At 40.7% G+C, this 20,327-nt stretch overlaps 1 long non-coding RNA gene across 2 annotated transcripts in view; it reads right to left on the bottom strand.

Annotated features, from left to right (window-relative positions):
• Positions 1-9,425: 9,425 nt before the first annotated feature.
• LOC311607768 overlaps positions 9,426-20,327 on the bottom strand; it is a 33,691-nt gene continuing 22,789 nt past the window's right edge. Inside the window, exon 4 of one of the 2 annotated variants that reach the window (XR_014782730.1) lies at positions 9,426-9,903. This is a non-coding gene — a long non-coding RNA (uncharacterized lncRNA). Of the gene's footprint in view, positions 9,904-15,704; positions 15,862-20,327 lie in introns of those variants that run through there. The other variant, XR_014782731.1, reaches the window with a different exon arrangement.

Here is a 20,327-nt window from a genome sequence, read left to right as displayed (position 1 = left end):
AAGGCATCATCAGAGAAGGTCCCAACACTTTGAACCTTCAGAATCACAAGCAAACTAAATATATTTCATTTATAAAGTAGCATGCCTTGGTACTTCATTCTTGTAACAAAAATTAGGCTCATCTATGATGTTACTAACACTAAAGCTTTCTCCAAATACATCAGACCTGGGATAGATAATTGTGGGTCTTGTCACAACGAAAATATGAAAACCATTTAATAGCTAGCATAGAGTTCAGCCTAAGCATCAAAATAAATGTCAGTGAGAATATTCTGTCCATTACTACCCATAAATACTTTCTCAGTTATATCCCTGCAAGCTAGAATAACTTCAGTGCAAAATGATAAAAATATCTCAATCCAAATCTAAAAAATAACTACTGATGGTTTGGCCTGGGCAATTAAGAACTAAATTCTGATAATAGTAGCCTATCATCCCACACAATCAAAGATGCCCCACATGTTTCAAGTGACACTAGACAATAAAAACCTTGGTTTAGAACATCTGCTATGTCTCATGAAAGTCTTCACTTACCAGGAGATTGGGATAGATGTGAGGACATCCTACTGGGACTCTAGGTAAGAAAAATATAGGAGAATGGGGGAAATAGAAGGATACAGAGGGTCCTAGAAACCTACAAGAAGAACATCATGATGGGTGGATCAGGGCCCAGGGTTGTCTGCTCAAACTATGGCACTAACCAAGGACAATACAATAGTAAACATCGAACCTCTACTCTGATCTACCCAATGGACAGCACATTATGTGGAGAGCAGGGACTGACTCTGACATGAACTCTGGTGCCCCATATTTGACCACTTCTCCTTGGTAGGAAGGCATGGTGGCACTCAAAAAAAGAATAAGCAGGCTTCCAAGGTGAGACTTGATAGCCTATGACCATAAAGTGGAGGAGGAGGTCCCCCTCGGTCATAGACCTAGGGGAGGGGAAGAGGGTGAAAGTGGGAGGGAGGGAAGAATGGGAGGATACAAGTGATGGGATAACAATTGAGATGTAATCTGAATAAGTTAATAAAACATTAAAAAAAAGAACATCTGCTAAACCACTCAACAGTGTTTTACAAATCAGGGTTAATCTAGATATTTGTAAAATCAATGATGTATCTAATCTTAAATTTCTCAAAGATTTCCTCCCTCATTGATCTGTGTGATCAGGCTGTCCCCATATCAAGAGCAACCACAGAAGACCCAGACTTGGCAATCATTCACACTACCATAACAACAATGAGACAGCATTACCACCTAAAGACCTAAGATGCACAGCAACGGGGCTACATTAGCTACATTCCTTGCTTGAACCGAGTATCCAAGGATATACAATACTTTCACAGGCCTAGACAAAATAAAGTATGGGATTGATTCCCCTAGACATAGCAGCATTTTCCCCCTGCTTTTTGTGAAAGGGACAAATTGGCACATCCAATGGAATTGTAACTAATACAAGGACACCATGAATGTTCAAAAGGCCAGTCCATGGATTATTTGTTAGGGATCAATGAGATAAAAAGGAGAAAATACTTGGGATAGAATGTAAATTAGCTATATCATTAGATAGCCTGTTTATGTCAGCTGATACTTAAAATTGCCTCAATGGAATCAATAGCCTGCTTCCTCTAGTATGATACCCTAAGGCTACAGTTCTCAACCTGTGGGTCACATCCCTTTGGGGTCACATATTAGATATTGTGTTTAGCAGATATATACATTACAGTTCATAACAGCAAAATTACAGTTATGAAGTGGCAATGAGAATAATTTTATGGCAAGGTGGTCACGACAACATGAGGAACTGTGTTAAAAGGTTGCAGTAAAGAAGTTAAGCTATTAGAGTTGAGTAGGATAAATATTGAATCTCACTTGGAAATTTAGACCCAACAAGACAGGAAAAACACTTACTTCAAATAAGATGAATGCAGATGGCCAAGTCACTAAGAATGTAACATGTATAGAACCCTTTATTCTCATAATTGTCACATGGTTCTCCATGTTGTGTGTAGTTTGTCTTATACATGTGCAATTAAAAAAAAAAGGTTGCAGCGTTAGGAAGGTTGAGAACCACTGCATTAAGGAAAAGCACACCACTGTTGTGATATTCTTTACAAAAGTACACAGAACCTAAATATAGTCATGACATATCCAAACTAGAGGTCACTCTACAAAGCCACTGAAGAGCCCCCTTAGCATTACGACGTTATGAAAGGCAAATGACAGAGACATGCTGAGACACTGAAGTAGTCTGACACAATAGGACACCCGAGAGCAGCAGCCTGTGGTCCAACATTTCCTTTTGCAACAAACAGCATTCCTGAGAAAAGTCGTGGAATTGCCTCAAGGTCTGCTGAGTGACAGCTTTCTGCTGATGCTGATTCATTGGTTTTGTTCATTGTATTGTAGTTTTGTCAAGAGACAATCTTTGGTTTAGAAAAGATATTCCAAAGTGCTTGAACGTAAACAGGTTTCATCTTCTGCCCTTCCTCTCAAATGGTTGCCAAGTGGCGCCAAGAGAAACATAGGAAAAAGGGCCCCTGGGGGAGCATGATAAAGCATATGTTAACGTTGAAATGTTTTGGTTGGGGCTATGAAAGGATTTGTTGGACCTTTCTCATACCTTTTCTGTAAACCTGAGATTGCACTTATTTAAAAATTAATGAATAATTTTGGAGTCTTTAAAAAGCAGCCACAACAAAGATTTATTGTTTATTATTTATTTGTATTTTTGTTTGTTTGTTTTAAGGACGAGGTTTCTCTGTAGCCCTGGCTGTCCTGGAGCTTTGTTGACCAGGTTGGCCTTGAGCTCATAGATCCGCCTGCCTTTGCCTCCTGAGTGATAAGACTAAAGATGAGCGGTGGAATATTCTGGTTTCTCTTCAGATTGTATAAGTCTTTCACCTTTAACTAAAGATTTCCGTGGAGAGGAACAAGTACGAGTCGTTACTAATTTTTTGAGGCCTTACTTTTTGCAAGGCTGACATAAAATAAAATAAAAAATAAAAAATAAAAAAAGATGAGCGGCGGTTGATCTGGAGCCACCATGTATTCATATGGTTGCTTGTCCCCAGAGATCTTTACTGTTCTATAAGCGAATGTATACCAAACGATCCTGTACAGCCTCGCCCCCAAATTATCCCTGAATGGATGATAAATGCCTACACCTGGGCAGGGCGGTCGAGAGGTGGGCGGAGCTAAGGTTCGCAGGCTTGGCTGAGCAGAAGGATCAAGGTAGAGAGGACCAGGAGGGGAGGAGGAAGAAAGCAGAGTCGCCATGGATTAAGCATGAACTGGAAGCTTGTGGGAGGAGCTTGCTCTGAGCATCGGCGAATGGTGAGAAGCAGCCCATGTGAAAACACGTGCAAGTCTTTATAGGGATGCTGATGAGAAGTAGCCCAGATAGGAATAATTAAAGCAAGTGGCATGGGACGGATGTGGGGCTGGGAGGGAAGAGATAGCGTAGGGGTTAGTTCCCGTGCACAGGCATGTTAAACACCTAACAGGGGTCTGTGTCTTTTATTGATATGATAGTGGGTTAAGTAATAACTGCCAGAATAATCATGTGTAATTAATAGTAAATAGTAATAGTATTTTCTTCTATGAAGATATGTGCCATTATACCTTGCTATTTCTAGTCAAATAGTCCTCTCTCTCTCTCTCTCTCTCTCTCTCTCTCTCTCTCTCTCTCTCTCTCTCTCTCTCTCTTCTAGTCAGGTTTTCATTGTAACAAAATATGTGACACAAACACTTAAGGGAGGAAAGATTTGTTTTCACTTCACTTCAGGAGTTTTAGTTGCTCATAACGTGGAAAACACGAGGGAGCAAAGCAGCTTACCTCCTGCTAGGGTGGAAGGAGCAGGTGACAGCAGAAAGAGGGAAGGAGAGAGAATATGAACGAGAGTGAAGCCCCCCCCCCCTGCTTCACAGCTCAGCGTATTTCACCAAGACCAACTAGCTTTCCCTCCAGCCTAACTGTGAGGGCTTTTCTCCAGTTGGCTCTGGCACCTGTCTCAGTCTCTCAATCAAACCACTGTTCTAATTACTACACACATTCAATGCAAATGTGGTCCTGAAGTCCAGGAAGAAGGTACTTATTTTAGAACCCAGGTCACCTGGATGAAACACAGCAAAAAAGATATCATCTGCTTTTCCACACACACACTTCCCGGAGTACCTGCAGAGAGCATTGCTGTATACAAGGCACCAGTATCTGACTGCTGTATACAAGGCACCAGTATCTGACTGCTGTATACAAGGCACTAGTATCTGACTGCTGTATACAAGGCACCAGTATCTGACTGCTGTATACAAGGCACCAGTATCTGACTGCTGTATACAAGGCACCAGTATCTGACTGCTGTATGCAAGGCACCAGTATCTGACTGCTGTATACAAGGCACCAGTATCTGACTGCTGTATACAAGGCACCAGTATCTGACTGCTGTATGCAAGGCACCAGTATCTGACTGCTGTATACAAGGCACCAGTATCTGACTGCTGTATACAAGGCACCAGTATCTGACTGCTGTATACAAGGCACCAGTATCTGACTGCTGTATACAAGGCACCGGTATCTGACTGCTGTATACAAGGCACCGGTATATGACTGCTGTATACAAGGCACCAGTATCTGACTGCTGTATACAAGGCACCAGTATCTGACTGCTGTATGCAAGGCACCAGTATCTGACTGCTGTATACAAGGCACCAGTATCTGACTGCTGTATACAAGGCACCAGTATCTGCTGTATACAAGGCACCGGTATATGACTGCTGTATACAAGGCACCAGTATCTGACTGCTGTATACAAGGCACCAGTATCTGACTGCTGTATACAAGGCACCAGTATCTGACTGCTGTATGCAAGGCACCAGTATCTGACTGCTGTATACAAGGCACCAGTATCTGACTGCTGTATACAAGGCACCAGTATCTGACTGCTGTATACAAGGCATCAGTATCTGACTGCTGTATACAAGGCACTGGTATATGACTGCTGTATACAAGGCACCAGTATCTGACTGCTGTATACAAGGCACCAGTATCTGACTGCTGTATACAAGGCACTAGTATATGACTGCTATATACAAGGCACTGGTATATGACTGCTGTATGCAAGGCACCAGTATCTGACTGCTGTATACAAGGCACCAGTATCTGACTGCTGTATACAAGGCACCAGTATCTGACTGCTGTATACAAGGCACCAGTATCTGACTGCTGTATACAAGGCACCAGTATATGACTGCTGTATACAAGGCACCAGTATCTGACTGCTGTATACAAGGCACCAGTATCTGACTGCTGTATACAAGGCACCAGTATCTGACTGCTGTATGCAAGGCACCAGTATCTGACTGCTGTATACAAGGCACCAGTATCTGACTGCTGTATACAAGGCACCAGTATCTGCTGTATACAAGGCACCGGTATATGACTGCTGTATACAAGGCACCAGTATCTGACTGCTGTATACAAGGCACTAGTATATGACTGCTATATACAAGGCACTGGTATATGACTGCTATATGCAAGGCACCAGTATCTGATTGCTGTATACAAGGCACTAGTATCTGACTGCTGTATACAAGGCACCAGTATCTGACTCACTGCTATCACCACGTTCTTGGTAGGCAAGGAGTGACGTGCCAAAATTATTCTCATATCACTTGGCATCTAACCACAAGAGATCCTTGCTAAATATTTCTAAGACAGTATGGTTACATCTAGTTAAGAGGTAAATCTCCCAGCTCCCTCTAAAGTAGCGTTGTCAGGTTCATTACAGGGGGTAAGTTAAATTAAAATGAATAATTTTAGTAAGAGCATGTCCCAAATACTGTATGAGACACACTTATATAAAATGTTCTCACTAATTTATCTGCAGTTGAAACACAACTAGATGCCCTGTGGTTTCATTTGTCAAATCTGGCAGCACTAATCTGTAGAAACTGTTCTCCTCCCTCAGCTGCTTAAGCTGCCGCCAGCTTTTTGTTCCTTGGCAATAAACAGAACGGAGAGAAACATCCATGTCATCTTGTTCTAGTGGCCTAGAACAGGTCTCGGTCAGGCTCCAGCGCTGAGGCCCCGGGTGAGAGTTACAGAGGAAGGCCTTTCTCTTCAGACACAGTAGCCCTCACATTTCCACACAGTAGCAAGGGATCACAGCCCACCAAGCTGAAGAAGTTAGTTCAAGTGCCTCTCCACCTCATCAGGGCTACTCTGTCTACAAAATCCCATCGCAGAAGTAGTTTAGCAGCAGCGGTGCTTGGCCCATGATTTACTTCAATAATAATATATGATTCTGGCACAGCTGGATTCCTCACCACTACTTAATAGTCCTGAATGGAAGCTGCCAATTATATACACACAGAATGGTCCTATTTTTAGAATGCAGGTACCGTGTGTCAACAAAATAAAAAATAAAAGGATGTGTCTAAGAAAATGCCCACTCAATCCTTTATTTCAGATCAAACACTAAATTCTAACTCACCCAGAATTCAGGAGCTAGTGGACCTAAGGAATGGCTTCCTTAGTCTCTTCAATACATTAAAGGAAGCCGAGAAGTTTAATCAGGAACATGGCCTCATTAGGGAAGATGTGATGACTACTAAGCTTTGAATCAAAAGAGCCATGGCTTATGAAAGAGACCTTGGACTTGACACAGAATGTGAGTTATTGGGATGATTTTGATTCAGTCTTCCCTACTTTACCTGGAAAACACTAATTTGAGAGTTGTAATAGGGCTATAGATAGGACTTTAAATTTTTTTCTTATTTCTATTTTATATATATGGGTGTTCTACTTGTATGTATGTCTATGAACCATGTGCATGGGGGCCCGAAGAGGGTATTTTTATCCCCTGGAGCTGGAGGTATGGATGGACATTTGAGAGCCACCCCACAGGTGCTGGGGATTGAAAACTGTGCCCCTGGAAGAGCATCTAGTGCTCTCAACTGTTCAGCCATCTCTCCAGCTTCTTTTAAAATGAAGCTTGGTATAGCCAAAATCACATTGAAATTTGGGCCTGTTTTAGAGGTGGGAGAAAATGTACATTTAGTGAAAGACAACACATTTAGTGAAGGTATTTTTTTACGAACCCTTAGGATATCCAAAATAAAAGAGAGATAGGGACCTGCTATGCCCAAGACAAGGATAAAGAACTGTTCCCATGGTCCCAGGGAACAAGATGTTAGCTATGAAGAGATTTGGCTACTTCCTGGGTTTTAGATTTTGAACTCTGAGAGGGCAGAGCCAAGAAAGGAAATGACCCAGCACCCACACGGGGATAGCAAGGCAGAGCAAGGGACATGATTTTCTGCTGGGGAGCCTGTTGGAAGGGTGTGAAGAGTTTGTAGCAGTTGATGCTGTTCATATGGAGCCTCACATGCCCATCTACCATCTTCCATATGAAGTTCTACAGTAAGGCATCAGGCAGCTGAGGTTCAGTTTCATGTTGATCTTTAGGGTATACATGAAATAGGAAATAAATAACAATCTAATGAAAGGTTTTCATGATGGCAAAAGGAGCATGTCAGGAAAGGTTGATGAGACGCCAAAAAGCCAGGTGTGAACAATACATTCCTATTATCAGGCCAGTGGTGTATGCTAATTAGTCTTCAGAACTTTCACAAACTATCTCGTTAGCTTCTCACAATAACTATATAGCTGAAGAAATGTAACAATTCTTGCTTAGTTGTGGTCTGAATGTGAGGAGTAACTAATTCACCATGCTACCAAGTAGCTTTGACTAATTAAAATCAAATTATAAATGGCAGAGGCCCAGGATGAATTCTGACAGTCCTGCCACAGGCCAAGATGCTTAGCCACTACCTTATCCTCCAGGGTCTACCCCACAAGGACTTTCAGAAACCAGGAGGAAGCCTGGTCAAAGATTCAGTGTCTCAGGCTTGGCTGGTTCCCGTTACAAAAGCTCCCAACCAGACAGAAATTACGAAAGGAAAAATTAATTTCCTAAGTTTCATATTCCTTATGGTGTCTCTCCCTATGGGCCTGATAGCAATTTCTATTTATAGATAAAAAACCATGGCAGGTTTGGTTTTTAGTTAATCCTGAAATGTCCTGATAGGCAGAACATTAATTCTTAGAAGAGCATTTTCCTAGAGGGGTCTGACAAAATGTTGTCATCTTCTAATATAGTATTAGCTAGTTTGCTGACTGCAGATACAGGGCTTAAGACACACTACCAAATGATATTAAATTTTGACTTAGTTTAAGCCTAAACCAGGTCACAAAATCCCCATTATTGCTTTTTTCCTGGTAAATTCATTCGACTTAATCCAAGGCTTACACAACACATACTGAGGGATCAAGTGAGATTGTAGACACCTTATCTCTGTGATATAGTTGGGTTGGTGTTTTGTTTTGTTTTTAACATGGCCCTAATTTCCACCAAATTGCTTATTCAAATTAAAAATAAAATAAATGAATAAACCCACATGTCTTTTTTTTTTTTTTTTTTTTTTTTTTTTTTTTTTTTTTTTGGTATGCTGTACCTGACTTGAGCAGGGAGAAGTTCATGGTCCACCCAGTTCTTTCTAGGGACTGGTCTTATAAAATTTCCCCAAACATTTGACCTTAGTCCCACCCTTCCATTTCCTTATGGATCTCAGGATTTGGAGTCAGGAGAGAACAGGCTCCGAGGTGCAAAGCCAGGTGCCCTGCAGCTCCTCATGCTGTTCTGCTTCTCCCCCAGAACAACCATCAACAGAAACCAGTTGGATGAGGGAATAGGAAAGAAAATCTAGGAGGGGAAAATGGTAACTATTTTAAAATATCCTGTGTAAGGTCCATGGTCGCTATTTTGCATGTGTTTTCTGGGCTCTGATATTGCTCACTGTGCTGTCTCACATTGCAGAAGCTAGTATTTATCTTACCTTGGGATAAAGGAAACGGAAGCTTGGTAGGTTGTATCTCCTTGCACCTGTGGCAAAGGAGGCTCCAGAGAGGACCTGGAGTCCGTTCTTCCTTCTTCTGAGCATGAGTTGGCCTTGGTGAGGTTTAAAAAAAAAATGAAGACATTAATTAGCTTTACTTACAATTCTAGAATAGGGCAACACATTATTCCCATAAAACAGAATGAGTATAGCGATGAGCTGAACAGAAGATGGTGTCCATCCTAGTGAGGAAGGGCTGAAGAGAGCAGGAACAAGTAGAGGGCGGATGTGTGGATGAGTTATTTCAAACTCCTGTAAGGCTCAAACAGGAACACCGAAGAAGAGAAAAGTAACTGATTGGTTAATATCAGGTTGTCTCGGGTACTGTGAATTTAGTCCATTTGGGATTTTTTTCCATTAATTAATTTATTTAATTTACATGCCACTAGGAAGTTCCCCTTACTCCTCTCCTCCAAGTCTCTCCCTCTCACCTCCTTACTCCCCCCCCCCACCCCTCTGCTTCCTTTCTCTCAGAGAAGGGGAGACTTCCCATGGGTATCAACCCACCTTGGCATGTCAAGTAGGACTGGGCCCATCTTCTGCTACTGGGGCTGGACAAGGCTGTCCAGTTAGGGAAAGGGATCCAAAGGCAGCAACAAAGTCAGAGTCAGAGGTCCCACATAAGGACCAAGCTGTTACATAAGGAGGGGCCATTTGGGGAATTGGAATGTTTCTTTCTTCTAAAGGTAGGCCAGTTAACAGCTTGGCTTTCATCTGGTGGTGTGGCGCCTCAGCATGAGTGACTTCATTTGTACTGTTCATCAGGTCTGTCAAGGCTTTCTGAGGAAGCCCAGACACTCCAGGGTCACTTCGTTTCTGGACTCAGCACCAGCACACGGGCATGCCAAGATTCCTGGAGCTGCCTCTGAAGAAGGTCCCTCTGGTCCTGTCTCCTCCACTCAAGCATTAGGGGGTATTCTTTCCAAAGGGGAAGAGCCTCTTCTGAAAAAAAGGGGGGCAGCAGCAATAATAATAAAGTTTTAAAAAATCAAACGCAGTTTTCTTTCTCCCAAAAAATCTCACCAAAACCTACAACAAAAACAGAAAAAGAAGTCAGTTGGCGTGTCGGCACATGTCCTTTATCCCAGCACTCAGGAGGTAGAGGCAGGTGGATCTCTGTGAGTTTGAGGCCATCCTAGCCCACAGACCAAGTTCCAGAACAGCCAGGTTACACACTGATCGAAAAACCAAAAAGCCAGGGCATGGGGGCCGGGGGGGGGGGGGCGGGAGGGGAAAGACTATGATATAAACAAAACAAAAACAAACAACAACAATAAAAGAGTAAAGCCTCAGAGAAGAATAAGACAAAAATAATACCAAAGCCTTTATTACTCCACCATGAATTCCTGCCCATATCTCTCTCACAGCCAGTGAGCACCCTGTGAAACTGTGAAGCACGGTAAGCCACGCCTCTCCCAAACGTTGTTTCTTTCTAGAGCTGGAAAAGATGTCTCCACCTCACCCACCTGCCTTCAAATCGTATTTGAAGATCTTCCCCACACTGTAGATCTTCCCTGTGCGTACCTGTTTCTCCTCCTAATCTGCCTGCCGTTAGCTCAATTCAGTGACTCTATAGACAGCGAGGGGATTCCTTTCAACCCGCCCCCACCACAGTCCGAACACAGAGCATTGTAAACATGACAAGATATGGCTGCTGAGATCAAGCCCCGTCCTCTCTTCCTTTTCCACTGGTTCATTACAGTGACATGTTGCTGTTTGGAGCTATCTAGTAAGAGTTCCATACCAGCAGTGTACGGGCTGGTTCTGTGTGCCAACTTGGCACGTGCTAGAGTCATCAGAAAGAAAGGAGCCTCAGTTGAGGAAACGCCTCCAAGAGATCCAGCGGTAAGGCATTTTCTCAACTAGTGATCTGTGGGGGAGGGCCTCGCCCATTGTGAATGGTGCCAGCCCTGGGCCTGTGGTCTTGGCTTCTATAAGAAAGCAGGCTGAGCAAGCCACGTGGAGCAAGCCAATAAGCAGCACCCCTCCCTGGCTTCTGCATCAGTTCCTGCCTCCAGGATCCTGCCCTGCTTGAGTTCCTGTCCTGGTTTCCTGGACTATGGTCTGTAAATGTAAGCCAAATAAACCCTTTTCTCCCCAACTTCCTTTTTGATCATGGTGTTTCCACCACAACAATAGAAACCTTAACTAAGACAGGTAGCAAGGAACAAGTCCCTGAATAACAGTCAGTGAGAACCTGAGAGCTACCAAGAGATGTGTCTTAGCCTCTTTAGCCTGCCAAAACAAAGATGCCATAAGCTGGGTGATTTATAAACAACAAACAAGTGAGAAGTAAAGGCAAAATACAACAAACGTTTGTTTCTCACAGTTCTGGGGGCTTGCCAGTCTACCATCAAATAACTAGCCAATTTTGTAGCCAGTGAGGGCTTTTATCGTAGATGGCACATTCTAGCTGTGTCCTTCAATGATAGAAGGGCAAACAAGACACTTTGGTCCTCTTATGTAAGGGTACCAACTCCATTCTTGGGGGCTCTACTCCATGACATAGTCACTTCCTAACAGGTCCGATTCATCTTCTCTTGGTTTAAAAGAAAATTCCAGTCATTCTATTTTTACCAATAAAGACTCAGGAGCCAGATGCTGAGGCAAAAGCCTACTAGTTCAGAGGCAGAGAAAGCACCCAGCTGACATTTCTACTCAGCTCAGATCATGATGGAAAAGGCCCACAATGCTCACTACCTCAACTGACAGCCCAGGAGGAAAAGGCCAAAAAGGAAACCCAAAACAAAACAAAAACAAAAAAACCTAAGGCCAAAGGCTGCTAGCTCAAAGCACCAGGAGCTGAAGAGCTCAAGAGATAAAGAACTAAAACCCACTTCTACCTCTACAAGCTGTCTTAAATACTCCTTAACTCAAAATCCCTCCTGCTCTTTAATCCCTGTCAGCTGGTTTCTTGTTGTGCCTCTTGACCTAGGGTTACCTTTATTAAATCCTGTCGACAGAAAGCTCTTGAAATAAAGGTGTGTGCTACAGCAGGCTGAACCACACCTTAATCACCTTTTACAATAAGCATTAAGTTCTTGGATTAAATATGTGTGTTAGGGCTCAACCATTCCAAACAAAAGACAGGATTTTACAGTTCACAATCTCAGAGATCACAATGGGATCAAATATCCAGCAAGATTTCCCCCCTTTTTGCCTTAATAAAAGATGTTTTCTCTAACATCAATAAACTATGTGCTGGCTGGTAAAAATTACATTCACAATGTCTAATCCATTTGTATTTAGCAACCTTAAAGAAAGTACTCTACTATCTATTCTATCTTGGTGAGTCCAAAGTTCTGTACCTAAATCACTTTGTATAATAACTTTCATTACCAATCAAAAACCATCTTTAGACCTAAAACATCTTCTTAAATCTTAAACAACTAAGTTTAATAACTGTTTAGTTTTCAACCTCATCAAAGACCTGAGAAGGATAAGTATTATCTGAATGAACAGGAAATGCAGAGCAAGCATCTTCCAACACTACAGAAATGACAGATACTCCTGGCTGCCTAGATAGTCACCCAGGATATCTCTATAACATTGGAGCATCGTCTTCAGCCTTCCAGCTCAGAATATCTGACAGACATTTCTGTGAAGCAGGTATTATGAAGGACTTGCCTACCTTGTCCTTGCAAAGCTTGGCAGTCGACTTTCCTGCATCCAGTTTGTTCAGTATTCTGTCTGCAGTAGAAGCAAGGACAATTCTTGTCCAGTGGCTTGCTTGCCACATATGAGGCCATCTCCTCAAGGAGAATTTTTTGATTCTCATAATCTTCTTCAAAGTTGAAATGGGGTGCTGTCAGGAGTTGGCATGTCTCATTGTGAAAATTTCTCAAATTAATAAGACATCTTTAAATGCCATATTCTGCAGCTCTGTGAGGTTTGTAAAGACCCTCTATCTCTAGTATGTCTGAATTATTAGTTTCTACCTATATACTGACCGATTAACTTAGAAAACTAGTACCTAACAAAACTACATGTTTGATTGGCTATTAGTTTGCATTTCTTAGTTATCCTAAGGAGTTTATGATAGTTGCTTTCAAAAGGACTAGATTTTATATTTTATTTTTAAGAATTACTTAGGTACAATGCCTTAAAAAGAGTTGGTACATAGTATGCTGTAACGAAAATATAACCTTAAATTTTTACTAATATACACAAGATCTATACCAATGTAACCAATTATAACCATAATTTTGCTTCAATATACAAAGATCTACCCTTTTTTGCTATTATACCTATATTATTTCTGTATCCCCTTTTCTCATAATAAAAAGGAAAGATTGTAACTCTAATACAGTGAAACTATTTACAAAAATGAAGCAATTTTTGCTAAGCTTTCCACAGTGTGCAGCTTGGTTGTATTTGGCAGTCTTAGGATTAAGTATTTTTGAGTTAAAAGTTCTGTAAAATGTTCATCATATGCACTCAGAAATTTGAATGTCCTAAGTAGTCTGTTACCGCTCCCCAAGACCAGCTCCTGGAACAGCAAAGAGGAGAGAAGAGAAGAGAAGAGAAGAGAAGAGAAGAGAAGAGAAGAGAAGAGAAGAGAAGAGAAGAGAAGAGAAGAGAGGTGGATGTATGATAGGGAGAACTGAGCAGGCAGTGAACCACTGGTTAAGGGACACCAACCATTGGTTGACCAACCAGCCAGAGGAACCACTTGTGGAATGGAGGAAAAAAAATACTTGAAGACTCAGGCATATGTGGTACAAGCTGAATGTCTTAAAGCCCAGGAGAACTTTTCTTCTCTTCTGTCTGTCTCCATCTCTGTCTTCCTTACTGTCTGTCTGACTCCTTGCTCCTTGCACCTTGCTCACTTACTTGCTTGCTGTCTTTCTATCTAACTAACTTCTTGCTTGCTGTTACCCATCCTTCTATCTCCTTGCTTGCTGTTGCCCATCTTTCTAATTTTCCTCTTTCTTGCAATTACCCATCCACCTATCTCTCTTGCCATTCCCCATCTATCCATCTCTCTTGCTGCACCTCACCTCACTCAAGCTTACTCTCTCATGTCTGTTACCTGCCTCCTTTGCCATTCCCCGGCTATCTGTCTCTCTTGCTGTTCCCCATATCACTTTGGCTTACTGTCTCATGTCTGTTACTTACTTGCCCCTTCTCCTTGGGCCCCTAGTACTTTATTGAAATGAAGTTCAATTTTTTGTTGCACATTACATCATGATTTTTCCCGTATTTACAATCACTAGAACAATCAAAAATCAACAGAGTAACAAGGAAATAAAAAAAAGTTCTGTAACCTAAAACAAAGCATACAACAAAAATCAATTAATTTCCAAACAACAGTCAGCATAACCTGCTCATTATCTTTTAAACAATACATAAGAAAGTATAATCATAAATTTCCCTAGGCTAAAGCCAATATGTTTACAAGATGGCCATAGCAACATAGCTTGAGCCAAATGTTCTCCAAAGAAAGAACTTGACCTACTTCCAGTCCCAAACCAACTGGTGTGCTATCCAAGCCTAGGCTAACTGCCAAGGGGTCATCTATTGTAAAATATCTGTAAAGCATGACATTTCAAGCCCATCCTCTATTGCTCTCAAAAGCAGATTCTAAGGAAATATTTCTAAAGGTAACAGTATCTAGCCAGGTACTGTTATGTCAAGGTGTTAACTTTCTTTCATGCAGTTTCTGCTTGGGTGCTCATAGTCAGAGTGAAAAACTCTATCATTGTCTCAAACCTTTGGCCCAATGCCATCTTTCAACATTCTCTGTAGAAAAAAGTTTTCCCTGTATGAATTTTCTTAGAGCTGAGAAATAAAAAGAAAAGAACAGTTTAAGGAGAAATTTCAGATATCTAAACAACCCTACACATGAACCATATATAATATATAGGGACAGTGGTCATCAGCCAGAGATCTTTGGAACTTTGTCAAACAAAGCATCAACAGCTGCTCTGGATGTCTAGTGATCATGCTGGACAGTCGGAGGTCTCTGGAACTTTGTCAAGCAAAGCCTCTACGACTTATCCTCGTGTCTGTGACAGTCTATAGTTAGAAGCTGATCTCTGGGTGGTGTTTGTCAGCTTAGTGGCAATCCTGACTAGGCAGAACATAACAGTTAACTCAAGGGTGTCCACTGTTTACACAGAATGAGGCAGCAGAAGAAACATGGAAGGTTTTTTCCCCAGTGGGTGTTGTTACATAATTCAGGTGGATTTGTTGTTGAGAGCCCTGTCATCTTATTGGGAACCTAAAAGGGTACTGTGAGAAGTGGTAGAAAACCTAATCATTTTAAATGCCACGTTCAGCAGAGCTCAGAAAGGCTTGAGGACCATAATTTGTTAAGTACATCCAAGGTACACAAACTGTTCCAGTTATTTGCTTCAGACTCAAACCTGGAAACATGTACAGAAAGCTAAATGAACCTGATTTCTAAAACTTTATTAATACTCTGTACAACTACTAGTATCATGACATAAAGTTTATATATACACAATAATCTTATAGATTTTATGATAATATACCTTTAAAAATTAGAGAGTAAAATGAAAACCAAAAGATTTATGAGATCAGTGGCAATATAATAATTCCTTATTTTTTTGTTTTCTTCTGTCTCATACCAGCTGGCTCTTCTGGTATGAGACAGGGATTTTGGATTTCCCTTTAGCATGCATACATGGGTTTAAAGAAGGAGAGATGCATGTTCCAACCCCAAGGCGAGCTTTAATCTTTAATTGAATTGAGACCACATACAGACCACTTGACACGTATGTTGTAGAGAGCAGAAGAGAAGATGGAGCTGGGCGATACCACTTGGCCAGTTTACTTCTTTTATTGTCATATTTTCTCTTGATAATTCATTCCTTTTCTTCAGATGTTTCATTTGTCCAGTGGTCTCCAGATTCTTTAGTAGATGTTTTTATTCTCCTGGAAAGATAAAAACAAAACCCTGCCCCAACTCTAACTCCGGTGGATTAAATCTTTTCCTAAGGCAAAATGATTTTTGGCCATAGAAAAAGTATTATATCTCAACTAAAAATTAAAAGAGTTCTTCTGAAAATTTGAAATTAAATATACTCTTACGTATATTTGCTTTTAGATTATAAAGGACATTCACTTTAAATTTCAGCCTGCCTTTTTCAAATGCCTTTTAAAATCACTGTAATTTCTATGTGCCTGCCTCTGTCTCCCAAGTGCTAGGATCAAAGGCAAGTGCCTTCGAAGTGCTGAGATTAAAAGTGTGAACCACCACATCTGGATCTAAGTTTTTCTCTACTTGGAACTTGATCTGTATCAGGCTGGCCTTGAACTCAGAGATCTGCGTGCTTTTTTCTTTTTTCCTTTTTTTTTTTTTTTAAGATTTATTTATTATGTATACAAGATTCTGCTTGCGTGTGTGCCTGGCCGCCAGAAGAGGGCACCAGATCCAAGTATAGATGATTGTGAGGCACCATGTGGTTGCTGGGAATTGACCTCAGGACAGCTGGAAGATCAGACAGTGCTCTTAAACTCTGAGCCATCTCTCCAGCCCATGCTTTTCTCTCTTGAGCATTGGGATTAAAGGCATATACCTCACGAGTGCTGAGATTAAAGGTGTGAGCCACCAACACCCTACTCAGGTATAACTCTAGAATTTAGAAAGCAACTAACTTATAGGGATCTGCCTGTCTCTGCTAAGATTAAAGCCATGGGCTACCACTGCCTTGCTCAAAAAAAAAATTTTTATCTTAACTCCAATTACTCCAACTCTTAGAGATGATTTTAAAAACAAGTTTGAACTGCAGTGACTCTTTTAAAGTTACTTAAAACACTTAAAATCTTTTAACTATGTTTTTAATACAAAACAACAAAAAATCCTTTTTATTTAAGAAGAAAACTCAAAATCTGGTGTCCAAAATGGTATGGGCCACATGACAATCTATAGTCTAACATTCTAACATGATTTAAACCACACGGTTTAAGAAAACCCATTTTTCATTTCATGCCAGTAAAGCAAGTATACCTTTAGTAAATTATTATTTTAAAATGTTATTTTTTTTATGCCTGATTATCTTTTTTACATGGAGGGCAGTTGGTATCTTTGAAAAGCCAACACCTGTCATGTCCTGCTTATGGACAACCTGGGCAGGCTGTGTCTGTTCTCAATAATACCTTTTAACATTTTTCTCAGAAGCATTCTTTACTTTATAGATTGTTTCTGAGATTGGAGAAATGTTAATCTGTGTTTTCTGTTGCTGTAACAAATCACATCTCTGTAAATTCATGGCCATATTGTCCACATATGGCTTTAATTATCCTATTTGTCCTTCTGGCCCTATACACTCAACCCATCTTTCACTTTGTTTTGCCTGAGATAAAGTTCCAATCCCTAGAAGCTAGATATTTCCTTCCTGAAGCAGCCAATCTGGATGCCAAGATTCTGGTGAAATTATTATTATAGCTTCTTCTGTGTCTACCAAACCTTCAATTCCAGAGTCATTTAATTTTATTTTTAGCATAGGTCTCTGATCCTTTACAGAAGTTTGCCAATATATTTGTTTCTTTCTTTTTTTTAAAGTAATTTATTCAGATTACATCTCAATTGTTATCCCCTCATTTTTATCCTCCCATTCCCCCCTCCCTCCCTCTTTCACCTTATTCCCCTTTCCTAGGTCTGTAACATATGATCACAGCCTGTCAGGTCTTATCCTGGTAGCCTGCTTCCCCTTCCTCTGAATGCCATGAGGCCTCCCCACCAAGGGGAAGTAATCAAATATGGGGCACCACAGTTCATGTCAGGGTCAGTCCCCACTCTCGACACAACTGTGGAGAATGTGCTGTCCATTGGCTAGATCTGAATAGGGGTTCTAGGTTTACTGCATGCATTGTCCTTGGTTGGTACAGCAGTTTGAGCAAAACCCCTGGGTCTAGATCTGCCAGCCTTGATGGTCTTCTTGTAGATTTCTAGGACCCTCTGGATCATTCTATTTCCCCATTATCCCGTACCTCTCTCACCTGGAGTCCAGATAGGAGGTCCTAGCATCTATACCAATCTCCTGCTAAGTGAAGACTTTCAGGGTACATCACTGTAGGGCTAGTGTCCAGTTATAAGTGAGTATATACTATGTGTATCTTTCCAGGTCTGGATTAACTCACTCTAGTTCCATCCATTTGCCTGCAAATTTCAGGATTTCTTTCTTCTTAATAGCTCAGTAGTATTCCACAGTTTCTTTATCCATTCTTTGACTGAGGAACATCTAGGTTGTTTCCATGTTCTGCGAATACGAATAAGGCAACTATGAACATGGTTGACCATATGTCCTTGTTGTGTGGTGGAGCATCTTTTGGGTATGTTCCAAGGAGTGGAATAGCTGGGCCTTGAGGAAGCCCTATTCCCAGTTTTCGGAGAAAGCACCAGATAGATTTCCAAAGTGATTGTACAAGTTTGCATTCCCACCAGCAATGAAGGAGTGTCCCCCTTTCTCCACATCCTCACCAGCATGTGCTGGCACTTGAGGTTTTGGTCTTAGCCATTCTGATGGGTGTAAAATGGAATCTCAGAGTCGTTTTGATTTATTTGCATTTCTCTGATGAGTAAGGACATTAAGCATTTCTTTGTTTCTCAGCCATTTGATATTCCTCTGTTGAGAATTCTGTTTAACTCTGAGCTCCATTTCTTAATTGGGTAATTTGGTTTGGTGGTGTTTAATTTCTTGAGCTCTTTATACATTTTGGATATTAGTCCTTTGTCATATGTAGGGTTGGTGACGATCCTTCCCCAGTCTGTAAGCTGTCACTTTTTTCTATTGAAAGTGTCTTCTGCCTTACAAAAGCTTCTCAGCCTCATGAGGTCCCATTTATTAATTATTGACCTTAAGGCCTGGGCTGTTAGAGTTCTGTTCAGGAAGTTGTCTCCTGTGCCAATGTGTTCCAGGCTCTTCCCCACTTTTTCTTTAATGTCTCTGGTTTTATGTTGAGGTCTTCAATCCACTTGGATTTGAGTTCTGTGCATGGTTATAAATATGGATCTAAAAAATAAATATGGATCTACTTGCATTTTTCTACATGTAGACATCCAGCTAGACCAACACCATCTGTTGAAGATGCTATCCTTTTTCCATTGAATAGATTCAGTGTCTTTGTCAAAAATCAAGTGTCCATAGGTCTGTGGATTTATTTCTGGGTCTTCAATTTGATTCCATTGACCAACCAACCTATTGCTTTGCCAGTACCGTGCTGTTTTAATTACTGTTGCTCTATAGTATAGCATGAGATCAGGTATAGAGATTCTTCCAGAGGATCTTTTACTGTACAGGATTGTTTTATCTATTCTGGGCCTTTTGTTTTTCCTTATGAAGTTGAGAATTGATCTTTCAATGTCTTTAAAAATTGTGCAGCTATTTTGATAGGGATTGCATTGAATCTGTAAATTGCTTTTGGTAAGATGGCCATTTTTACTATGTTAATTCTCCTGATCCACAAACAAGCAAGATCTTTCCATCTTCTGATGTTATCTTCAATCTCCTTCTTCAGAGATTTGAAGTTTTTTTCAAGCAAGTCTTTCACTTGCTTAGAGTTATTCCTAGATAATTTATATTACTTATGGCTATCATGAAGGGTGCAATTTCTGTAATTTCTTTCTCAGCATGATTGTCATTTTTATACAGAAAGGCTACTGACTTTTTTGAGTTAATTTTGTATCCAGCCACTTTGCTGAAGGTGTTTATCAGCTCTAAGAGTTCTCTGGTAGAATTTTGGGAGTCACTTATGAACACTATCATATCATCTGTGAATAGGGACAATTTGACTTCCTCCTTTACTATTTGGATCCCCTTGATCTCCTTTTGTTGTCTTATTGTTCTAGCTAGACCTTCAAGAACTATATTAAAGAGATATGGAGAAAGTGGGCAGCCTTGTATGGTCCCTGGTTTTAGAGGAATTTACTTGAGTTTCTCTCTCCATTTAATTTGATGTTGGCTATTGGCTTGCTGTATATAGCCTTTATTATGTTAAAGTATGTGCCTTATATTCCTGAACTCTCCAAAACTTTAAACATGAATGGGTGTTGGATTTTGTCAAATGCTTTTTCTGCATCTAAGGATGATCATTTTTTTTCTTTCAGTTTATTTATATGGTGGATTACATTACTGGATTTCCATATATCAAACCATACCTGCATGCCTGTAATGAAACCTACCTGGTCATGGTGAATGATGTCTTTGATGTGTTCTTCTATTCAGTTTGTGTGTATTTTATTGAGAATTTTTGCATCAATGTTCATAAGAGAAATTGGTCTGAAATTCTCGTTCTTTATTGAGTCTTTGTGACGTTTAGGTATCAAAGTAACTGTGGCCTTGTAGAATGAGTTTGGTCATATTCCACCCATTTCTATTTTGTGGAATAGCTTGAAGAGT

This window comes from Acomys minous, assembly GCF_964271855.1.
Source record: "Acomys minous genome assembly, chromosome: 10".
NCBI lineage: Eukaryota > Metazoa > Chordata > Mammalia > Rodentia > Muridae > Acomys > Acomys minous.
Note: the sequence above shows the minus strand (reverse complement) of the source record. Positions and strands in the feature narration are given on the sequence as shown.